A 22,640-nucleotide genomic window follows, 5' to 3' on the forward strand; every position below is an offset into this window, starting at 1 on the left:
ATGGTAATTGTAAAGTTGCCACTGCATAAATTATATTCACGTGTAGGTTATGTCCAAAAATATTTATCGTAACTTTAGTACACTTTCTAGATGCTAACCGCAGTCTCGATCGAACGGAAGTTACGAAAAAGACGTATGATTTATCGCAATAAAAACTTTTTGGTGCCTTTTCCTGCCCACCTAGCATACGCCAACGAGATATCTCACTCTCGAGATAATTTTATACGTGGGAGAGCCATGTTTCGGCACGAATGGGCCGGCTCGTCCGAATAAATACCACGTTCTCACAGAAAACCGGCGTGAAACAGCGCTTGCGCTGTGTTTCGCCGAGTGAGTGAGTTTACCGGAGGCCCAATCCCCTAACCCCTACCCTATTCCCTTCCCTACCCTCAACTATTCCCTTCCCTTCCCTTCCCTACCCTCCCCTATTACCCTATTCTCTCTTAAAAGGCCGGCAACGCACTTGCAGCTCTTCTGATGCTGCGAGTGTCCATGGGCGACGGAAGTTGCATTCCATCAGGTGACCCGTTTGCTCGTTTGCCCCCTTATTTCATTAAAAAAAAAAATGACATTATAAGACGAGTAGTTACTCGTGTCATAATGTCAAAATCTCGACATTATCTCGACCAAACTCTATAAAAATGTGTTATTTCGATGATAGCGATGATGCGAGAAAAAATGTTTGTCATGCTAGGGTGAATAGAGATGAAGATACAAACCATCTAACATCGAGAAGACATGTAGAGTGAGATATCTCGTTGGCGTATGCTAGGTAGGCTGGGCTCCAAAGTGTCTTCATGTCAAATTTTATCCAAATCAGTTGAATGGTTTAAACATACCATTAGGGGTTAAAAGTACTGACATACATAATAATCGGATTACAATTTTAGCACATCTAAAAATAGTAAAGCAAAGAGCTACTTTTAGCAATAAAAAGCTCAAATAAACATATATTTCTCTTGGACTGTACATTTGAAATGCGAAACATTAGCGGAGAGAAAGATCGTCGGGACTCGACCCGACAAATGGCCCCAGAGAAATAGAAGCTTTTTGCAACGCATTTAAAATTGCCGGTTTTTCATCTACAACATCATTACGGCCGCAAAATTGATCCAGAAATGACTTTAATATAACCACTCTATAAAATGTTTATAACATCTGCGAGTTAATGAAGTTCGCGCGAATTGAAAGGCGATTGCGAAAGTACAGTCCGTGAAATGTGTGCGCAGCGTAAATTAATATGACGCCATTTTGAATTTTAATTACATTGATAAATGCATTGACGAAATTAGATTGGATATTGCTACAATGTGAGTTCTCCGCATAATGAGATCCTTTAAGTTATGGTATTAATAGCTCCCACACCGGTTTCGGTGACGGTGGCCGGTTTCATTGAAACCAGGCCAGCTACGCAGGAGTAATTTTATAGTGCCCAAATATGTGCGCAGTACACAAGAGCACTCTCTATTCCTTTACTCTCATAACCCAGTGGGACGGAAGACCGACACGACCGGCGAGAGATCAGGCGCAGGACCGACTTTTTACATGCCCATCCGACGCATGGATCATCTTACTTGTCAGACAATCAGGTGATCAGCCTGCATTATCCTAACCAAACTTGGAAATAACTTGTTTCCAACGCGGGAATCGAACCCACGACCTCCGAGTCAAGAGCCGCGCTCTGTACCACTAGACCACGGAGGCGTCTAAGTTATGGTATGGTAGGTAGGTAGGTATGGTAGGTGTCTCGTCCTCCTCGCAGGATCTACTCCTGCGGTGAGGACGAGACACCTATTCACCTTCTCTTTGTCTGTTCTGCTCTACTACAGAGCAGAAACAGGCACCTTGATCGCTACGAATACCCATCCACAGAGGAAATTCACCAACCACATCGTTCAATTTTTGAGCAGCATTGGGTTGGGGACGGTACTCTAATGCGAAGGAGTCACAATAGATGCTCAAGGATCGCAGTGACGTCAGGGCTACAATGACCTGCCTTCAGGACAAAAAAACCTATAGGTAATAGTGTAACTCATTGTAATAACAATAGTAATAACTTATTTTTGCTTTTTCAGAGGCCTGATTCTCGTATTTTGATATAATTCACACGAACATCTGCTTGTGTATTTTAAGCATCTTACAGCGATCTAACATTCAAGATGAATATGAGATTAGGGACGATTCAAATTTAAAATGTTTAAAAAAAAAATTAAAACTCTGGAAAGTAAAGTAAATACAGTTACAATTTATTATATTGATTATTGATATTGTGAATGTGACTGTATTTTAACAACAGCAATTAATGGATAAAATGTCATCATGGTGCATACAATTGCAGGACAATTATTGCCGATAATATTTCCATAACAGTATAAAATTTCTATTGGATAGCATTAAATACTTAAAAGTCCAGGCACTCAAATTATGTGTATATAAAAAAAAACATATAAATATTATCGTCTGTATTTTCACGTTAGGCGCTATATTGATTTTGATGAAAATTAGGTAAGTATTGAGATACTTTGAGTTCCACGATAGTTTTTGTCCTAGAATTTTATGATTTTCGTGTGAAAATTTTTCAGCGAAACGAAATTAATACCTCGATCGTGGGAATCGCAGACACAATAGATTTTAAATTCTTATGTTACAGCTGAGTTCCGCTTGGGGATTGATGGATGATTAATATTTGAAACAGATTATTGATAAAACACTAACCCGTCAATCCCCAAGCGGCAGCCGGCTGTCGCATAACAATTGAAAATGTATTGTGTCTGCGATTCCCACGATCGAGTTACTAAAGTAAAAAAACGTTATCCTGAAAATATATAAATATATTTTCATTCATTCACAGACATTCAAAATCAAATTATTCTTTTTAACAAAGAAAATAACCTTTGTACAAAAATATGGTTCAACTAAGGCAGCGTATTAATTTTATAGGCATTCAAAAGGCGACTGCGACAAAAGAAAAAGATTTAACGATTTATTACTCCACTTCGGGCTTTGTTTTTTCTAAGCATTTTATTTATGGCTTGTTATTTTTTCATTCCGTGATGGCGATCTCATAAACAACATCTTTACTTTTACGCGGAAGCGTTTTATAGACGCTTTGTTTCACGTGCCTTTAGCGACACAATTGTCAGTATTGAGATTCGAGCGCCTACGTTTTTCGATTTAATATCTATACGTTTTTTACTACATGCATATTATGAATATTTAGACTGTACTGTACCAAAATAAAAATTTTTAGAATTTTTGTCTGCCTGGATGTCTGTCTGTTAGTTCCGGCTAATCTCGGAAATGGCTGGACCGATTTTGACGGGACTTTTATTGGCAGATATAATAAGGAGTAACTTAGGCTACTTTTTAACCGACTTCCAAAAAGGAGGAGGACATATTTTTACTTTTTTATTTTTTACCTATAAATTTTACATTTTGTTGACGCGGACGAAGTCGGTAACAGCTAGTGTTATATATAATATTATGTACTGTTATTTTTACGAATTTGCTTCGTCACACTTGGCTTGGCTTTACATGAGACGTATTTCTAGCCAGATAATCAGGTGTTTAGTCATCCTAACCAAACTCTAAATTTAGAATTTTTGCTGGTGTTGGTGGAAATCGAACCTACTACGCCGACGGTCGAAAGCCAAGCTGTAATTGAAAGAAAACCTGTATTTTATAAGTATTTTTTTTTTACTTAACCCTACTTAACCTTCCCTTGCATAAAAGTGAATACATAACTCCCCGCACCGATTTCGGTGACAATGGCCGGTTTAATTGAAAAACCAGACCAGTGAAGCAGGAGTAATTTATTGTGCCGACATGAGATCCCTTCCTTTTCCTTTACTCTCATAACCCAGTGGGACGGACGACTGACACAACTGAAGAGAGATCAGGCGCAGGACCGACTTTTAATAAATATTAACTTTCATCATCCGACGCATGGATCATCTTACTTGTCGGACAATCAGGTGATCAGCCTGCATCGTCCTAACCAAACTTGGAACAGGTTTCCAACGGGAATCGAACACACTACCTCCGAGTTAAGAGCTCTAAATCACTGGACCACGGAAGCGTTTATAAACGTTGATGCTTATAAATCCACTGGACAATATTAAGGATGAAATACTGTGTATTCTTAGCACCGTCATTCCGAGGCTTTATTCTGACCCTTACCGCAGCTAAAAAGATGTGTCCTAATTTAGAAGTCGGGGTTAAGATTTCTGCGAAAATATGTCAGTGGGTACACTGCGCGCCGTATTTTTAGAAATATTACGTTACACTCTATTTACCTTTGCGTAATCTTGGTTGACACAGATAATTATTTTTGGTAGGCTTACTTAGAAGGAAATTTAATCTGATGAAATCCTCGTGGCGCGGTGTCAACTAATTTTTGCCATCAGATTCTGGTAGACCTATAGCAACAGCTATAGGTCTACCAGAATCTGATGGCAAAAATGGAAAAAAGAAATTGATGCTACCAATACTGGGGAGATTGGAGCAAAACGTTTGTTCCTTTTTTTCCTTATAGCGGCTGATTCTGTGTGTGATACATGCAAATGTAAAAAAATATCCAATGATTAAGGATATTTTTTGAAAATCTCCCATCCAAATTTGCCATGAGATCCTGGTAGACCTATAAACGCTTTTGAAAAGTTTGGACCCGATTTGACATTTTGGATACTCCTTGGATATTGGATTTATGTACTATTATTATATTGCTTTTCATACACGATATGACATTTATCCCAAAATAATGCTTCACAGAATCACAGCCTCTCTATCAATTTTATATCTTTGGATAGTTTGCAATTTCACTGTATTTTTTGTCATCTTAAAGGACTTACAGTGTTTTACTATTCTTAAACATACGAAACATAATTATTATAGAGCTATATACGATTGAACCATAAAGTTATTATACCTTATTTTTTTTACGTCCGTGCTGGGTATATTAACTTTATGGATTGAACACAATTCTGGAGGCTGTCAATGACGCCTAACGTATTGACACCAGGTGTCAACTGTCAAGATTGGCCTACATTCCGCCGTGAGGCCAGCACTCAAAGGCTTTAGAGTACCTATTGAAGACGTATGAGTGTATGACCTCTAGAAATTCAGTTACGACATATTGCTTTCTGGGACGAGTGCCTTCAGCTGTAAGATTTTAACTGCGCAATAGAATTTATGGCCCGAAATTATTAAAAATAAACTTTCGCTCTCTACAAATTTAATTTTAAAAATCTACGAAACTTTATCTAACAATGTCAGGTATTATCTAAAACTTTTTGGTCCAACACGCTTCTACAAAAATGAATTATTTTGATCCCCAGTCCCGTCCCTTACATTTATAACTCCTAGTGTTTGGCTTATCTCTTAAAACAGTCGGCTCGGTCGCAACAATTGAGATATTATTGTGATCTTTATTACTTACTGGGTACTTGTTATGCAAATTGGCAGATAAATATGCCGGGATTAACTGAGGGATGACAAACTTTACTAATTAGTACGATACGATATATCGTTTTCGTTGACGGTTGCTGGTTCAATCGCAACCAGGTTAAATACGTAGGTGTGATTTTATAATGCCCAAGTGAGTGCGCAGTACACAAGAGCACGATATTTTCCTTCACTCTCATAGTCTAGTAAAACAGAGGACTGACACGACTTCTCGCCAGTAATTATTGTGATCAGATTCCTGTACCTGGCACGAACAAATTTTCGTGCATGATTTGTCTTACTTGTCATAACATTTGAATCAGGTGATCATCCTGCATTGTCCTTACTAAACTTGGAATTAACATAATATTTCGAACGCCGGAATCAATTTTAAGACATTCAAACGTGCTAAACAAGCGATTTTTCATGTATTACGCATTTTATGGCCTAGTATTGTGTTTTTCACAACATCTATATCGCGTGTTGTGTTTTAGGATGTAGCAAATTACTAAACAGCGTATAATAAGTTGTTGAGTAATTTACTATGTTATTTCTTTGGTATGATGTTGCGTCGATTTAAGTCCGATGCTATATTTTGAACTAAACACGATACAGCCGTAACGATATTTTAAATCAAACCTTACGTTGCGATATCGCATCACAATATCATGCACGTCGTATCGTGTCTTTTGAAGAGATCTAGAGGACTTTGACACAGCCAGGAATTCTAATATCCTCTGAAAACTTCATTTTATCATGTGCTGTGTTTTATTGCTTCGTCATATTCTGCGAATGCGTCCATTGATGTTTATAACGCGCAGATATTCGCAATTACAAGATGAATGAGCGAAGTGCCAGCGAGGAGTCGCTTTCAATGCCATGTGTACTGAGGTAAGCGTTCTTATGAAGAGTAAGGGAATATGTGAGCTTTTCATAGTGTCATTCAGAAAGATAGAAACCGGTGTTAGCTGTAGGATCGCCTATTTGTACAGTTTCTTGTAATGTGTTGGTCTCAAGTCTGTACAAACAATGGATTTTCTAGTAATTAATATACGCTTTTCATGCACTTATTCCACTTTATTTCAATTTTTACCAAGAAGTACATTCAATATCATTTATAAAGGATTTTCAATTCTACTCTTTTCTAGAGTAAATCAGGCGTGCCCTTTAAATCAAACTCGCTCAGTATAGATTTGCTGTTTTATACTTAAATTTTTCTGCACGCTTGTATGTACGTGGATTTAAGCAGTCTATTTAATAGAGTATGAATAATATAGCCTACTGTAAAATGTTATTTAAATTACTGTTTTATAAATACTATAAATTTACACATCGCGTAGCTTTACAAAGTTTTTTTTACTAAAGGCCTTACATGTAAGATGCTTTGCAAAAGAGTTCGAGCTTTTTTGTAAATATCATACCTAATTTAATTAGGGTATTTTTCGATTGAGGAAAACTCCAAAACGATATTCCTGACAAAATAAACTGATTTTATACAACGGGATAAATGCTTACCGAGAACACCAAAATTGTTATCAGCTTGAAATATTAACTGGCGTGTTTTGTCTTAAATACAAGATTAACGGTTGGCATTAATCATTATAAGGAGCCTTTAGGGAGTAAGGGAAGGGCCTTTCGCTTTTGGGAATTAGTAATTATAATATAAGGAAATAATATAAATATTAATTATAAAATATTATAAAAATGTATGGAATTGGAACTAATATTTGATAACACAAAAATATATTTCATATCTTATATGTTTAAACGAGCAATTCTTGTATATATATATATACTATTTTGTGAGCAAATTCAAGCTATTCCAGCAGATGGCGTTGTTAAGTAACACGAAGTCAATGAGTGTTTGAGTGTTTGCTATACAAATCCCTTTAAAAATGGATCGTTAAAAAGAGGTGGCGAATCGAAACAATCAGTCAATTAAGACTACGAATCGATTTATTCAATTGTTAATCAGACAGAAGGGACTATCAAAGGGAAGCGGAACGTTATGGAAATTCAAGCACAGGTTATACTCCATTAAACAATGATTATTTCTCGTGTCTCGAGCAGGGCTTGGTAAATCAAACGAATTGATTTATGGCCCAGCCGGTTGCCGCAACGTTCAGGTGTTTTACATTAAATTTTTAACTTACGAAGCAATATTTTCGGTTGCAATTTTGAAATATTTATTGTAAAATATTTATTTTGTTGTGTAGAAGTTTAGTTTAAACCAGAGAGAAATATAACACGCAGTATCGCGTCAAGTCAATGGTAGATTTTATCTGAATGCAAAATATCTATAGTATAAATTAATTTTGTTAGTCTCGCTAAACCGAGAACGGTTAAACTGATTTGGCAAATTTTACTCCTGAAAATTCATGAAGGTCCAGGAAAGTTTTAAATGGTCTAAACTATATATATATATATATATATATATATATATATATATATATATATATATATATATATATATACACACAAGAATTGCTCGTTTAAAGATATAAGATATTTAGATGATAAATTGATACTATACTTACTAATGGATAGTGGCCTGTCAGATGTTCCCACCGTTTCTTTGGGACCCGCAAAGAAATTAATCAGAAGATAAGAGGAGTACTATAATTTACTGTGATTACTGATCGTCTATTACTGTGGTATATCCATACTAATATTATAAATGCGAAAGTGTGTCTATCTGTCTGTTACCTTTTCACGCCCAGACCGCTGAACCGATTTTGCTGAAATTTGGCATGGAGATACTTCGAGACGCAGCAAAGGACATAGGATACTTTTTGTCCCGGAAAAATGTACGGTTCCTGCACGATAAACAAATTTTGGCGCAACGGAGTTGCGGGCGTCATCTAGTAACATATAAGATTAATAACTTCTGTATAATAGTACTGCTTAAGTAAAGGCAGATATTATAGTCAAATTATAATAAATCCAACGTGAGTAGCCATTGCACTGGGACCTATGCGTCTAATCTTCGAGCTATGAAGTCTTAGGCCGGTATAAATAGTCTGTACTCAAGATCATCAGCATCTCGGTCTCAAGACACGGTTCAGGCTCTGTGATTGGTTGGCTGTCAACATTTGGACCAATCACAGAGCCGAATCGCGTCTTGAGACCGGGTGCATCTTAAGTACTGACTATTTATACCAGCCTAAGAGCATTGCGTGGGTAACATTACTTAGTCATGTCATAAGAGCCATTGATTTATAAGCCTACCTAGTACCTACGTAATATTTCGGTCGGATTGTGTCAAAGCAATTATAGTCGATCATGTTATATAGATTCACCATTTGCCCATTAATTGATTTATTTGATAGTACTAGTTTATTTATATTTGCGTTTTTTTGCAAAACGCTTCTCAAACAAAATATCTTTAGTCGTAAGGGTGAAGTCAAACGAGCGTAATTTGTGAGTTGTGTGTCGCAGAATTTCGGCTGGCAGAAATTCTGCTGCATTCGGTTTCATACAAAAGTCCTGTTTTATTCACACGAACGTAATTTTGTGAGTCATGTTTTGTATGTAAAGATATTTACGCGGCAGAAATTCTGCGACTCATGACTCACAAAATTTGGCTTCAGTCTTCACCCTTACTCTTACTACTTTACTTCAAATCTACCTTCAAATGAAAGTTTATCTATGACATAAATTCGAATAAGACTAGAGTAGTAATATGGTATCTGACAGAAGTCTTACCGCGCTTGCTTGACAGCGAACGAGGATATTGAAACATTTATTGGAAAATACTTGTCGATCTAAGTATGCGAGACTGTATTTTACGGGCGCATCAGATTTCCATGAAATGCCGCGAAAATCTTACAACACTTCATATTACAAATATAGCCATATCCATACTAACATTATAAATGCGAAAGTGTGTCTGTCTGTTACTTATTTACGCCCAAACCGGTATAAAGATACTTTGAGTACCCGGAAGGGACATGGATACTTCGGAAAATTGATCATAATTATTGAGAGTTTTGGCGGAATGGATTTGCGGGTTCCATCTAGTAACAAACTATTTAGCTTTGATTTTTAGGGTTCCGTACCCAAAGGGTAAAAACGCGACCCTATTACTAAGACTTCGTTATCTGTCTGTCTGTCTGTACGTCTCCAGGCTGTAACTCAAGAACGGTAATAGATAGAGAATTGAAATTTTCACAAATTGTGTAAATCTATTGCCGCTATAACGAAAATACTAAAAACAAAATAAAATTAATATTTAATTACCATACAACAAACGTGATTTCTTGGGCCTTTTTTGCTCTATATCAATAACAGCAACAGGTAGGTACTTGAATTTTTCACAAAATCCTTAGTTTTATGTGTACTTTAATATTTAAATAAAATAATAATTTAAGGGGGGCTCCCATACAAAAAATACAAATTTTGGCCTTATTTTGCTCTATAAAGGTACGGAACCCTTCGTGCGCGTGTCCGACTCGCACTTGGCCGATTTTTTAGCTATGTATCTGACTTGGCTTGGATTTTTTAGCTATGTTTTTCACGAACAATTTTATTAAGTTAAGAAAGACTATTTAGCTTCGATTGTTTAGTTATGTATTTTAACGAACTCCAGCTTTTCATGAAAAATGCTGAACTTCAACTTTTACATTACAAACAAATTGGTCCCGATTAATTTGCTCGTCAAACAGACGTCCAATCAAAAATAATTTGATGAAAAAAATGCTTACGAAAACTCCTTGTAAACGACGTAAAACAGGCTCTCGATTCCTTTGAAGCCTTCGGGTTAATTTTGGCCTTTAAGGTACATGATAGGGTATCCCAGAGCAAATCAGATGAGTCCAACTGAGCGTGGTGCCGACATGGATTACTTTATCGGCGGGTGTAACGCAATTCTTTGTCCGAGCTTGGGATAGTTAAATCTTGCGGAAAGTAGGATTTAAGTTTAATTTTGGATATCATAGATCTAAGACTGTTTTATTGTATTTATTATTAGGATATGTTTTATTGAAATTTGTCTATGTTCATTACATTTGATCTAGTTTACTGCAAAAAGTTTTTTTTTTATATTTCTATGCGAAGATCTTGATTTTATACATCTCACACAGTAGTTGTTGCAAATTCGTGTACGGTAAAAATCATTAAGTACGGAAATACTTGGGCATTATAACACATGGGAATTGGTATGTTTGAGAGGCAGAAGCAAAGAGAGATAGACACTTCGACAATCTGTAAAGCACATCAGATTTTAGTTTACTAGGCCTTTACATCCGTTATGGATGATTTATACAGTATTTTTCAGAGCAAAGTAACCACTCCTCAAATACTGTAGTGCCTGGGACAAGATTTTTAAATGTCCGTATGGTTGCCCAAGCGCATACGGCATTCTCGCATCGTAGTCGGCCTAGTCCAGAGGAAAGAACTAGTCAATACGTCTGGGACCAACTATGTGCGGGTTTCCTCACGATGTTTTCTTTCACCGTACGAGCGTCCGTATTATGTACTTGAGATCAGAAAACGTCTCATAGATACACGCCTCCACCCGGGTTCGAACCTGCACCCCCGGGTTCTAACAGTGCGAACAACTCTACCCATTAGGCCACCGCTCTATCAGAATAGAACTCTATAATATCGTTAGTTTCAAGCGTTATCGTCGTTTTTCGGTTTAGTAGTGCGGTGACGGCGGGGTCAGTGAATATTGGGGGGTTAATCGCCCCAGTCATTAGCCCAGCCAATTAATTCAACCTAATATCAGTGGTGGTGAGTTATGGACGCAAAAAGTGATGCTTAGTAATGAGGTGAGAATTTTAAAGTGTTATTTGTCGATACGAATTTGAAGACTAAAGCAACGCCTTGATAATTTGGCTGTAGCGATATCAATTTTTCTCAGCAATGACTAAAGCTAAAAAATTAAAGTTCATTGTCAGTATTCATCATGTCTTTGTCTTTGAATTGCCCATAGCTTAACACGATTGGTCAACTTTTATAACACAGACTAATCAATCAAAAAGATCTCTGTAAAAAAGGGATTCCTATTTTGCCAACAGAGGAGAGTGATTTAAGCTTCCAAAATTTGTACATAGATTAGTTCAAGCATACACTTTAATTTGCCCATAGCTTATATGAAATGTATTTATGGTTTTTAAATTACGCGACAAAAACCATTTTGTCACTTACGCCCTTTTCATTTTTTGCTGTTCCATTGCTTGTTTTCTATGAGAGGCCAGGCCGGCCTCTCATTGTCACCCTAAACCACTACGTTTTATGATTAGTTTTATACCAAGTGACTTGAGTTTTATGAGAAGCATCTTTATTTTTCTGTACCGTGAATTTATTCAGTTCCCTTTCAAGCTAACCGGCCTAACCAATGAACATAAAACTTGATTATTTTTCAAACTGAAACTTTAACGTCATCGAATATACGTATGAAACTCGTGCCCCAGTATTTGTTGTCAAACTCCTCAGTAACGACTGGATCGACTAACGGCGGTTCCCAATATTTGATCTATCTCTGGTTTGGCCCTACTAGAGATAGGAATAGCTCACATTAGACATTAGAGATATATATTTTATGTCAATTGTGAGCTATTCCTATCTCTAGTAGGGCAAAACCAGAGATAGATCAAATATTGGGAACGGCCGTTAGATGAATGAATTATTTTATGCGCTTATCGATAAAGCTATGAGAATTAACTAGCATTACTATATTTTTTATCGCTGAAGAAACCTTTATGGCAAAACAAAGGATCAGCTAGTATATAAATGACCAAATTACTCAACAATTCTATTTGTAAATAGAGCTCGAGTTAATTTAGCTTGACGGATGAAGTTCCATCCTGAGGGTCCAATAAGACCCGTCCTTATTGGTCCGCCATCTGTTTGACATTTTAGACCCCTGTCGCTACCATGCGTGATGCCTCAAATTTATTGAAACTCTAAACTGTATAACTCTAAGCATAACCATATGACCATATGGATATGCTTAGAATTATAGAAGTCCTATGTTTTATTGTAGCAATTTAGAGTCTATTTACTATTTTTTTGGTCATCAGTTCAATTAATAGTAAAGGAATACACATTTGGAAATGCCAAATGTGTACTTACCGTAACTGAAATTTGGCTTTTATCCTAGGTTCGTTCAAAACGTAATTTATGTCTCGGTAAGAATTTTTACTTTCTTTTCTTTTTCTTACGAATATTTTGTTATCTCGTGTGATAATAGAGTGAATGTAGTATTTTTTATAAGCGTAGGTATACATATAAAGTGTTTTTTGTTTTTATACAGGTATTTCGATTTTGGACTGCACAAAAATATATTGTTATGAATAAGATGCAGTTGAAAAAGTATCATGCAATGACCAAAAGTATTATCAAGACTCTTGAGGTTTTTTTTTCTACAAAAATAAGTAAAAGTATTTATGCCGGTTTTCCCACTGAATTTTTGACACAATAACCGCCCCAAAACGTCCATTCATAAAAGTCCGGTCCAACTCCTTACATGAACTTACCTGAAAAAAAAGACGTATTATTAAAATTATACGTTTTTATATTTTCATATCTACGCAAAATATAATGAAATCAAATCTTTTAAACATTTGGATTAAATAAGCAAATATAAACAAGTATTACAATAAAATATATTAAAATATGGGATCCCATGATGTAATAAAAAATATCAAAAGTTTTACTTAATAGTGATGGGACCTATCGACATAAATGGATTAAAGTTTTCGATAAACCGCTTAATGGTCGATATAATATAACCACGGCCACCGAAAAGCAGTAATTCAATAAAAACACGCGTTCACGAATCGCTGTGAACAATAAAACAGTTCAAAGCCCAAAAGCAATTTGTTTTTTCATCGGCGCTCAGCTCCCTTTGACTGTGTTATGTCAATGCGTGTATACTATATAGCATTTAGGAAAATTCCTCGAAAAGATAATATTACGTAAGAAATAGTGCTGTGTAAAGTGTAAAAACATGAGCATAAAATGTTACATTACAGGTACCTGTATGAATAACGCAAAATTTTTGAGAAAATGGTCCATGAAACCATGATACAGAAAAATTTAAAAACAAATAAAATGTAATGTTGTGTCAAAAATACTAAGGGTCTCTTTCATCGCCCACTTCCTGATGCCGGATAGGGTATCCACCACATAATCTCACAGATAGAGTATGGAGAATGTGTCAAATAAGTTGTGGATAGTCTATCCGGCACTTCTTACCAGGAAGTAGTAAAACAAGCACTAATTGTTATAAACTATATATACAAAAACGGTTGAACGGATTGGGCTTATTTTAGTCTTAAAATATTCTTAAAAGTCCAGGAAAGGATTTAAAGTGAAACGAAGTTCACCGGGACAGCTAGTAAACTATATAAGTAATGTTTCATCCACTTAACATTTTAAGGCATTTTTTAATAATATTATTATATTTTAGTTCTCATAATAATTTACCAGGCTAAAAAATTAATATCTGACAGATACTAAAAATGTGACTCGTAAAAGCGACTTATTCTGCCTCCGCAGACCAAACGTGTCTAGAATTTAAAATCAGTCTAAATTATAATATATGTTATTCTTAGAAAAACCTATCTTTAGTTGGTCAAAATACTACAAGTTAGTTTAGTAATATCTTTAAAATTATGGTAAAAAATATTTTATCACATTTATTGCAAAACTAAATCATAATTCAACGTGAAAACGTAATAATAAATCCGCTAAAATATATTAAAAATCGATATCGATTTATATACTATGGTAACGGTACAACACTAAAATGGATGTAAGTGATGGGTGATCTGATAAGTGTCACAAGCATAACATTTTACCTGTGATTTTACTTCCCTATCAGATATTAAATAATAATACATTTTCATATATTTTGTATTTTCAATATCTTTCTTGAGTAGGATTTATGTATTACTTTGCAGATAAAATATGTAATAAAAGTAGGATTTGCCCACTTATATACCTCTGAGTTCTTGCGTGGTCGTATATTATAGAGATGAGTAGTAAATTGTAATATTCTGGGAAGATATTTGTTTCAAATTGTGGTATAATTTGCCTGTAAATCTTAAGCGTCCATAGATATTATTATTACCTACTTGTCCATTTTTGTTTTTTCTATACTTATCATAAAACAAAGTCACTTTTTTCCCTCGTGTCCCTTTGTTCCCTTTAATAGTATATCTGTGTGTTTGTTACTTTTACACGCTTATACCGCTGAACAGATTTTTCTGAAATTAGGTAGGTATGGCGATTCTTTGAGTCCCAGGAAAATGTACGGTTCCCGGGCTCGCGCAACGGAGTTGCGGGGTCATCTAGTCTTTTATAATTAAATATATTTTTTATTTTTTGTAAAGTCATAAACTTTAAATTACAAGCCTATGATGATAGTCTGATCTTGATTCTTAGGATTACTGTATTAATATTTTTACTACTTTCGATAGTAACAACTGAGACATGCCCCAAATAATAATTCCTTTACGATAGGTTTCCAGAGTAGATAAAAAGGTGAAATTTATAGTTTTCTCCCTTACAGACATTTATTTCTACGTATACATGGCAAAAATTTTGTTCCTGGGGCACAAATATTTATTGAGCCTGTTGTCACCTGTGCCCGGATAGGGACAATAAATTTAGAATAAAGAGAGAAATAAAAGAGAAGTAACCAATTTACAAATTTATTAAAATATCAAAAAGAAACGTGGGAACGAAACCTTGCCTCAGTCACTTTCTTAGCCTCTGATCTTACGGGTCTTTGGGCCCAGTAGTCCCTAAAATAAGCAGGTCGATGTCTGTTAGTACGAATATCGACGTTAAGGACATTAAAATAACATTCATATCAGCGCGCCTTGTACAGTGGCTGTTACGCGCTCGCCGCGTGCCTTGATAATAGAAAATAGGAGTAAAAACCTTTTGTTTTTAGTATTACACAAATCAAAAAAATCGTTAACCATAGGTTACGACACATACACTACATTTTTAGTTTTTTCTAGAAAGTGTGTAATTTAGCCATAAAATGATTTAATTATGAAAAACAGCGTTATAACTATTGAATCTAAAAGATGACTCTTTGAGATATTTTTCTATCGAGCAGAATTTTTCAAATTGTGTACTGATATACCTTTGCGAATAGGAAATTTTCTCAATTTTAAAACGGTACTTATTTTATACTTAATTATTTGGTGCGTCAATAAGACGTCATGGACAGACATAGGTAGTGACCGGATATTTTAGCCGGAAAATGGCAAATTCCAGCCGGAACCAGGTAATCTCCGGTATCATGAGCCGGACGGTAGTAGTTTTCCAGTCGGAAGGTGGTAATCTCCGCGGTAGGTTCTATCGTACCCGCAACTCAGCGAGGAGTGGAGCACCATAGGATGCGTCATGCGTAAAGCATTTCCCCAATAGTTTACGGACCTAGCACCTAGGTCATTTGGACGGCTTATGTCAATTTAATGTTAGCTGTGATCGGTCTGATGGGTTTGACGTAACGCGACTAAATTACTTAGGTCCGCCATCTGCCTAGGAATCAACTTCTCTGATATTACCTTTTTAGCGAATTCAAACAAAATATTATAAAGGATACAGCAAAATCTCTTTAATAAAAGTTCGAATGTAGCTTAGCAAATATTATACAAAAAGCTACACTACTAAGTACACATTAATGTTCTTTTAGATAAAAATGGCAAAATTTTATTTGTGTTTTTTCATCTCAAGAAAAACCACTTTAAAATTGAAAATACTTGTTTTCACGAGTAAAAAAATGTGAACTTAGAGACAAAATTAAACGATTTTAATATATTTTAGTTTTCAATTTAAATTCTACGTATTTTTGCAGAAATGATTTGACGAAAGTTTGTCTATCTGTCTATCCGTCTAATACCTCTTTACGCCCAAACCGCTAAACCGATTTTATTGAAAGTACGGAGATACTTTGAGTTTCAGGAAAGGACATAGCCACCATACCTAATATTAATTTTTTCATTCCTGAAAAATGAACGGTTTCCGCGCGATAAATGTATTTTTACGAAACGAACATAAGTAAAACGTGGTAATAATATATTTACAATAATCTTGTAGCATTTAGCAGATGTTACGATATTGCTTTTCTAATAAGGAAGGCGTTTCGAGCAAAGTAAATACGTGCGAAATATTCTCGCTCGTCTGATAAACCACATAGTTGATATTATTATGTAATTGGAAATACATATTTTGATACTCATGGTATACTAGGTATTACATATTATATATAATGCAGATTGCAGATAGAAATATCAATTTATTATCTCTAATCCTTTATCCTTTAAACCATCAAATGAGCCCGTCAAAATGTGAACTTTTTCTATGAGAACAATGCTGGAAACTCAAAAAAAATATACCGTCTTCATACCCATACGGATGCCCGGATCGGCAATTTGTATGGGTATGAAGACGGAGTTGATGGTTTCAAGGATGACGGTGTTTACACTAACATCTTGTATATAAAATTTCACGGTATTTGTTGCCAAAGTTCTGGACGGCTGGACCGATTTTGTGAAATTTTACGTGTACGGATGGATAGGTTTGAGAATCATACCTGAAACGTATTATATTATATAATATATACTAGGCCAGCAAGTAATAAATAAACTGTTTTTGATAAGAGAGTATTTATTTGCATTGAGTACTGAGTAGTCTCCAAAAATATAGGACAGATTTTGGTATAGATTTAGAGTAAAGTGGGATATACACTACTTTTGCAAAAATATTACTTATTGACGCATTTTTTTATGTTAGAAAGCCAATAGAACGAATGAGCTCAACTTAGACAATCAATCGATACTTATACTTAATAACTCCCACACCGGTTTCGGTGACGGTGGCCGGTTTCATTGAAACCAGGCCAGTTACGCAGGTGTAATTTTAATAGTGATCAAGTGTGTGCGCACTACTACACAAGAGCACTCTCTATTCCTTTACTCTCATAACCCAGTGCGACGGAAGACCGACACGACTGGCGAGAGATCAGGCGCAAGACCGACTTTTTACATGCTTATCCGACGCATGGATCATCTTACTAGTCAGACAATCAGGTGATAAGCCTGCTTTGTCCTAGTCAAACTTGGAAATAACATGACGTTTCCAACGCGGGAATCGAACCCACGACTTCGGAGTCAAGAGCCGAGCTCTAAACTGGACCATGGAGGCGTATCAATATACTTAAAGTCTTAATATATGGGTACAAAATGTTATATCCGTCTTAAAATGGAAAGCGTACGTTCAATATCGACAAACATTACGTCTTTTCTTGCTCGTGATCTGTGGCGCTTGTGTGCCAGAAACTTTGACTCAAAGAGTTTTAATCTTATCGGCCATGAAGGTTCCCGCTTAAAAGCTTTTACACCAAGTGACATTGACAAAGTGTGGGACGAAATTAAAAATATTTTCACTTGTGCGCCGTAGGTAAAAGTTATGGACGGATAGACAGTTTTCATGTGTCGACAAGTGTAGACATACTGTTATGTGTTTAGATTTTAAGACGAAATGAAAATATTTAACTACTAGACGAGCTATAAATTACTGCACAAATGCTGATATACATACATAAAACAAAGCTTTAAGACTCATCTTTATGTATTTATTGTACCATCGAGAAAATTGATTCCTAGGCAGTTGATGGACCTACGTCATGTCACAATAGACATAACTACCAGTAGTTCGACTGCAAAGAAACGGACAGGTTTCAATATCTGTCAAATTCGTCGGGTTTCACTAGGATTATGAATGGAATGTGCCTCGCGCTGGCTGATATAATTTATTTTTAAATATTTGAAATAAAGATTTCAAAATTGGTTTCTGACAATTTTAATCGCATGTGCCAAAACACAAACAACAATACGACCAAAGAGGAACACGTCCATCGAATATGTCATAGTTTTAAATTCGTATGTAACAAGTTAACAACCCTAGCGACGATTTTCGTCATAATACGTCAAATTTAAAAATTTCAACATCAGTTCTAAGTCGGCATACTCTATCATTCTGTCTACTCTGGTCATGTGGTCGGCTTAATATTATGTCAAATGTAAGCTGTCATCGGTCGGTTTGACGTAACACGATCAAAATACGTAGGTATCTGCCTAGGAATTAACTTCTCTGATGGTACTGTATAGTAGAAGTTTGATTATCAATTTTCTATTTGTTAATTTCAAATCTTTTAATAGTCAACTAATAATATCATCGTAGTCTACTTTCTGAAGACCAATATAGAATCCATTCATTCATTCACCTCGTGGTTTGGACCATAAGAACTATAATTATGTCTACGAGACTAGTAAAAACATGTTTTCATCAAATAATTAGAAACCTTAGTATTTAGTTCGCAAAATTATTTAACGCATTAAATAGCAGTCTAGACCCTAAGGTCGTGACCTAGAAGTTAATACGGCGAAGTTGTTTGGAGGTAAATACACGCATTGATAAGAAAAGGTCTACATAAAATCAGACTTAATGGAGTTAGTATGTAGGAGTCCCCTGAGAATGAAAAGAGCATGAATTTTTCCAATAAACTTTTGTAGTGCTCGGATTTACTGTACGATATGAAAACAGTTGGACAACAACTTATAAGAAGTGCGCGAACAAAACGAAGTACCTATCTACTTATTTTCCATGTATTCTTTTAAGAAAAAGAAGCTTTTACTTTTTTACGTTTAACGATGTCAAAAAATCTACTTTTGAATTTCTATGTGATTTGGGACCAGAGTTTACCGAACCGGGTTTGATTATCCATACTAATACTAATTTATAAATAGGAAAGTGTGACTACCGACTGTCTGTCTGTCTGTCACGTCTTTACGCCGTAACCACTGAACCGATTTTGCTGAAATTCGGCATGGAGATACTTTGAATCCCGGGAAAGGACATAGGATATTTATTAACTCGAAATATTTACGGTCCTCAGGCAGTAAACGAATTTTTGCACAACGGATTTGCGGGCATTAACTCGTTTTAAAATAAATTATAATACTGCTTTATATTTATTCTCTAGGAATAAATTCAGAATGTTCTACAATCTTCTTTATAAATTATTACTTTAATTTATATGCTGGAATACCGATGTAGATCGAGCAACGCTCGAAACTATAAAAGTTACGAAGCAAAATCCATTTCTTGAGCGCCAGTATTAATGACGAAAAGTAAAAAAGTTGAAAGTTTATTAACGAGGAGAAGTTGCCATTGATAGTTTCAATGAAGACAATGGGAGTATGAACTCATATGCCATTATTTTGTATTCATTATTCTTAATGATGGTATTGTACTCTCAGGCGAAAAAGTGATAATAAGCACGTAACAGGTCCATCCTCATTAAGAGATTATAATTGGTTCTACTTGTAGGAATCTTATTCTTGGAAATGATATTATAATTGTTTAACGTCCGAGAAATCGTGAAAGTCGAAAAGTAATTAAGGTTCATATTAATGTGTATGATTATGTTTTAATAATCAAACTATGTAATTAATAATATAGGTAAAATGTTACAATAGAAATCTGAAATCAATAAACTATATTATAATGTTTTACGCTACGAATATTAAAAACTAAGGAAAAGTAACTAAAACATGATCTACAATACTTGTCAAAAATTAGGTACACATTTCAATACATTTGCATTATTTGGGTGGCCTTGAGCCATAAACCTATAATGCTACGACGACAGTATATATTAAGTCTTCTTCTTCTTTTAAAAATGGCCGCCTCGTCTATGCCTTGAGCAGTATTAGGCTGACGTTACATGACAGTTCGAAAGGAACCAAATTTAAAACGGTAATAGTATTATATGGGAGTTGCGTTTCTTTAGTTTTTATTGTTTGTTTTCTTTAGTTTTTATGGTTTTATTATAGACAGACTTCGAAAAGGAAACTACGTCAAAAAGAAATTTATTGAATTATTTTAGAACTACAGACTGTAAAATTACATTTCCTAAAGAAAAAGTTAAAATCAATTAAAATAATTTCTGAATAAAAAAAAAAAGTAAAGGCAAAACATTCCAGCCTAGCACTCACTCGTCCATAAAAAGTTATCCAAATAGCATTCATTTTGTTATTTGAACAAAATTAATGCTATCCATCCATACTAATATTATAAACGCGTAAGTGTGTGTGTCTGTCTGTTACCTCTTCACGTCCAAACCGCTGAACCGATTTTGTTGAAATCTGGTATGGAGATACTTTGAGTGACGGGAAAGGACATAGGATACTTTTTATCCCGGAAAAATGTAAGATTCCCGCACGATAAACGTGTTTTGGCACAACGGCGTTGCGGGCGTCAAGTTTATAATAAAAGTGGTTGGAACAAAATATCTACAAAAAAAAACGTAAATCATTTCAACAGCAGAAATTTTTTTACACGTATAAAAATATATAATTAAAGCATTAGTGTTTTACTGTGTCAGAAGTGACAACGCGAGAGGCGCGATTTACGATTTCACACCAATACGTGGCGTGACAGGCTGACAGGAAAATGTGGCTTAAGACGTTGATTTATTACATAAGAGGATAGGTAAGACAAGTACAGACAAAAATTTGTTGAAGCATTTTTGCTATTACTTGATAGAAGTGACATCATACGTAGTCTCATAAGTGACGCTAATGTTTTTGTCAATAATCATGACGATCATAATAATTGTGTAATTTATTATTTAACTTTCTGTAGTCGAACATGTTGTACTGTTCAATAGAAACATCTGAAAGCTACCTTAGGGCGTTTGTGCACTACACGGAATTTTACCGTCCGGCGTTCATAACTTTCACGTTTGCCATATAAATATGGTAGGAAATTGAGATGCCGCGCCGCGCCGGATGGTAAAATTCCGTGTAGTGCACAAACGCCCTTAAGAAGCGCTTACACGGGCCACAATTGCGGCAATAATTGCCCGGCGACACGAATAGATCGATCTGGAGCAATTAGTGGAGCAATTTCAATAAATTGCGGTAATTATTTCGGCGATATTGTTCCAGATATTTCATATCGCTCAAACGTCGCCGATACGAATTGACGAATATCCGATGGGCTCGTGTATTGCTCAATAGTATTGCGATGTATTGCGCAAAATTGCTGCTTGTTGCCGAAAATTGCTTGATGTAGTTGTGACGTCAAAGTTGAGGAGAATTGACTGGAGTGGAGCAATTTTAGTTAGCCCGTTTAAGTGTACCTTTAAAGTGATTAGAATAATTTTAAAACGAACAATATTGATGCTGAAATCCACAACCAAAAACACAGAGATTAATAAAAAACTTTTGCCAGTCAAAAGGTTTGGCTTCAAAGTATTCGCTTCCAAGATTTAAGGCACATTTTTTCAACCATTAAGCAATCTGGAAGCGGTAAAAACATCTCTCTTGAAAATCAAACAAATAGCTTTGTTTCCGATGATCTATCAACTGGTAGTATCTGTGAAGGAAAACGTTCGGATCATTATCTTTATATTTTATGTTTTTCCTTTGAGCAATGTGTTTATTTTTATGTTATTCTCTGTAATAATTTCCTTGAATGGCTTATTATGACTTGTGTTTATCTGATTATACACTTCATTTTTCTTGTTAATGATATTTTGTTTCGATATACCGATATTTTTTCTTGTATTTACTGATTTGTTTTCTGTATTTCGAGGGTCTCTTATTACAAAATTTGGGTTAAAATTCTAGTGCTGTTTTGCTATAATTTTGTTTTATTTCCTGGTTTATCTTCAATCGAATTAACCAACAATGTTAGTATCTATATATTGATACGTGAGCCAAAAACTTTGTATCCCTTTTGACGAAAAATGGGGAAATGTTGGTGAATGAAAATTTGCACAGTTATAGTTTAAATGGTGAAGGAGAGCATCGAGCTAATACTATTTTGAAATTATGCTTTTATCATACATTTTTTTAACAACTAAAACATAACACACACACAAGGAAAAACGACAGATTTTTGAGTGACAAGCCTATACATACGAATTATGCTCTTTTATTTATGGTTGAAGTCTGTTGACAACAAGGTAACAAATTGAAAATGGATAAATTTTTTTTATTGAATATTAGACAATGCTTACACGGCCCGCCAGTTAAAAAAATATGAAAAAGTCAAATTATTTTTTGACAAATATAGGGAGTAGTCCTCATGTCGTTGAAACTAAGGTCGAATTTCAACCATTGGGCGATGTCTAGTTTTAGTTAATATTTATACTATATTTT

General features: G+C 35.2%; 1 protein-coding gene across 1 annotated transcript in view; it reads right to left on the reverse strand.

The window, feature by feature from the left end:
• Positions 1–22,640, reverse strand: part of LOC121734628 (connectin-like) — a 143,910-nt gene that overhangs the window by 53,893 nt on the left and 67,377 nt on the right. The window lies entirely within an intron of this gene.

The sequence above is a fragment of the Aricia agestis genome, chromosome 16, assembly GCF_905147365.1.
Source record: "Aricia agestis chromosome 16, ilAriAges1.1, whole genome shotgun sequence".
Lineage (NCBI taxonomy): Eukaryota > Metazoa > Arthropoda > Insecta > Lepidoptera > Lycaenidae > Aricia > Aricia agestis.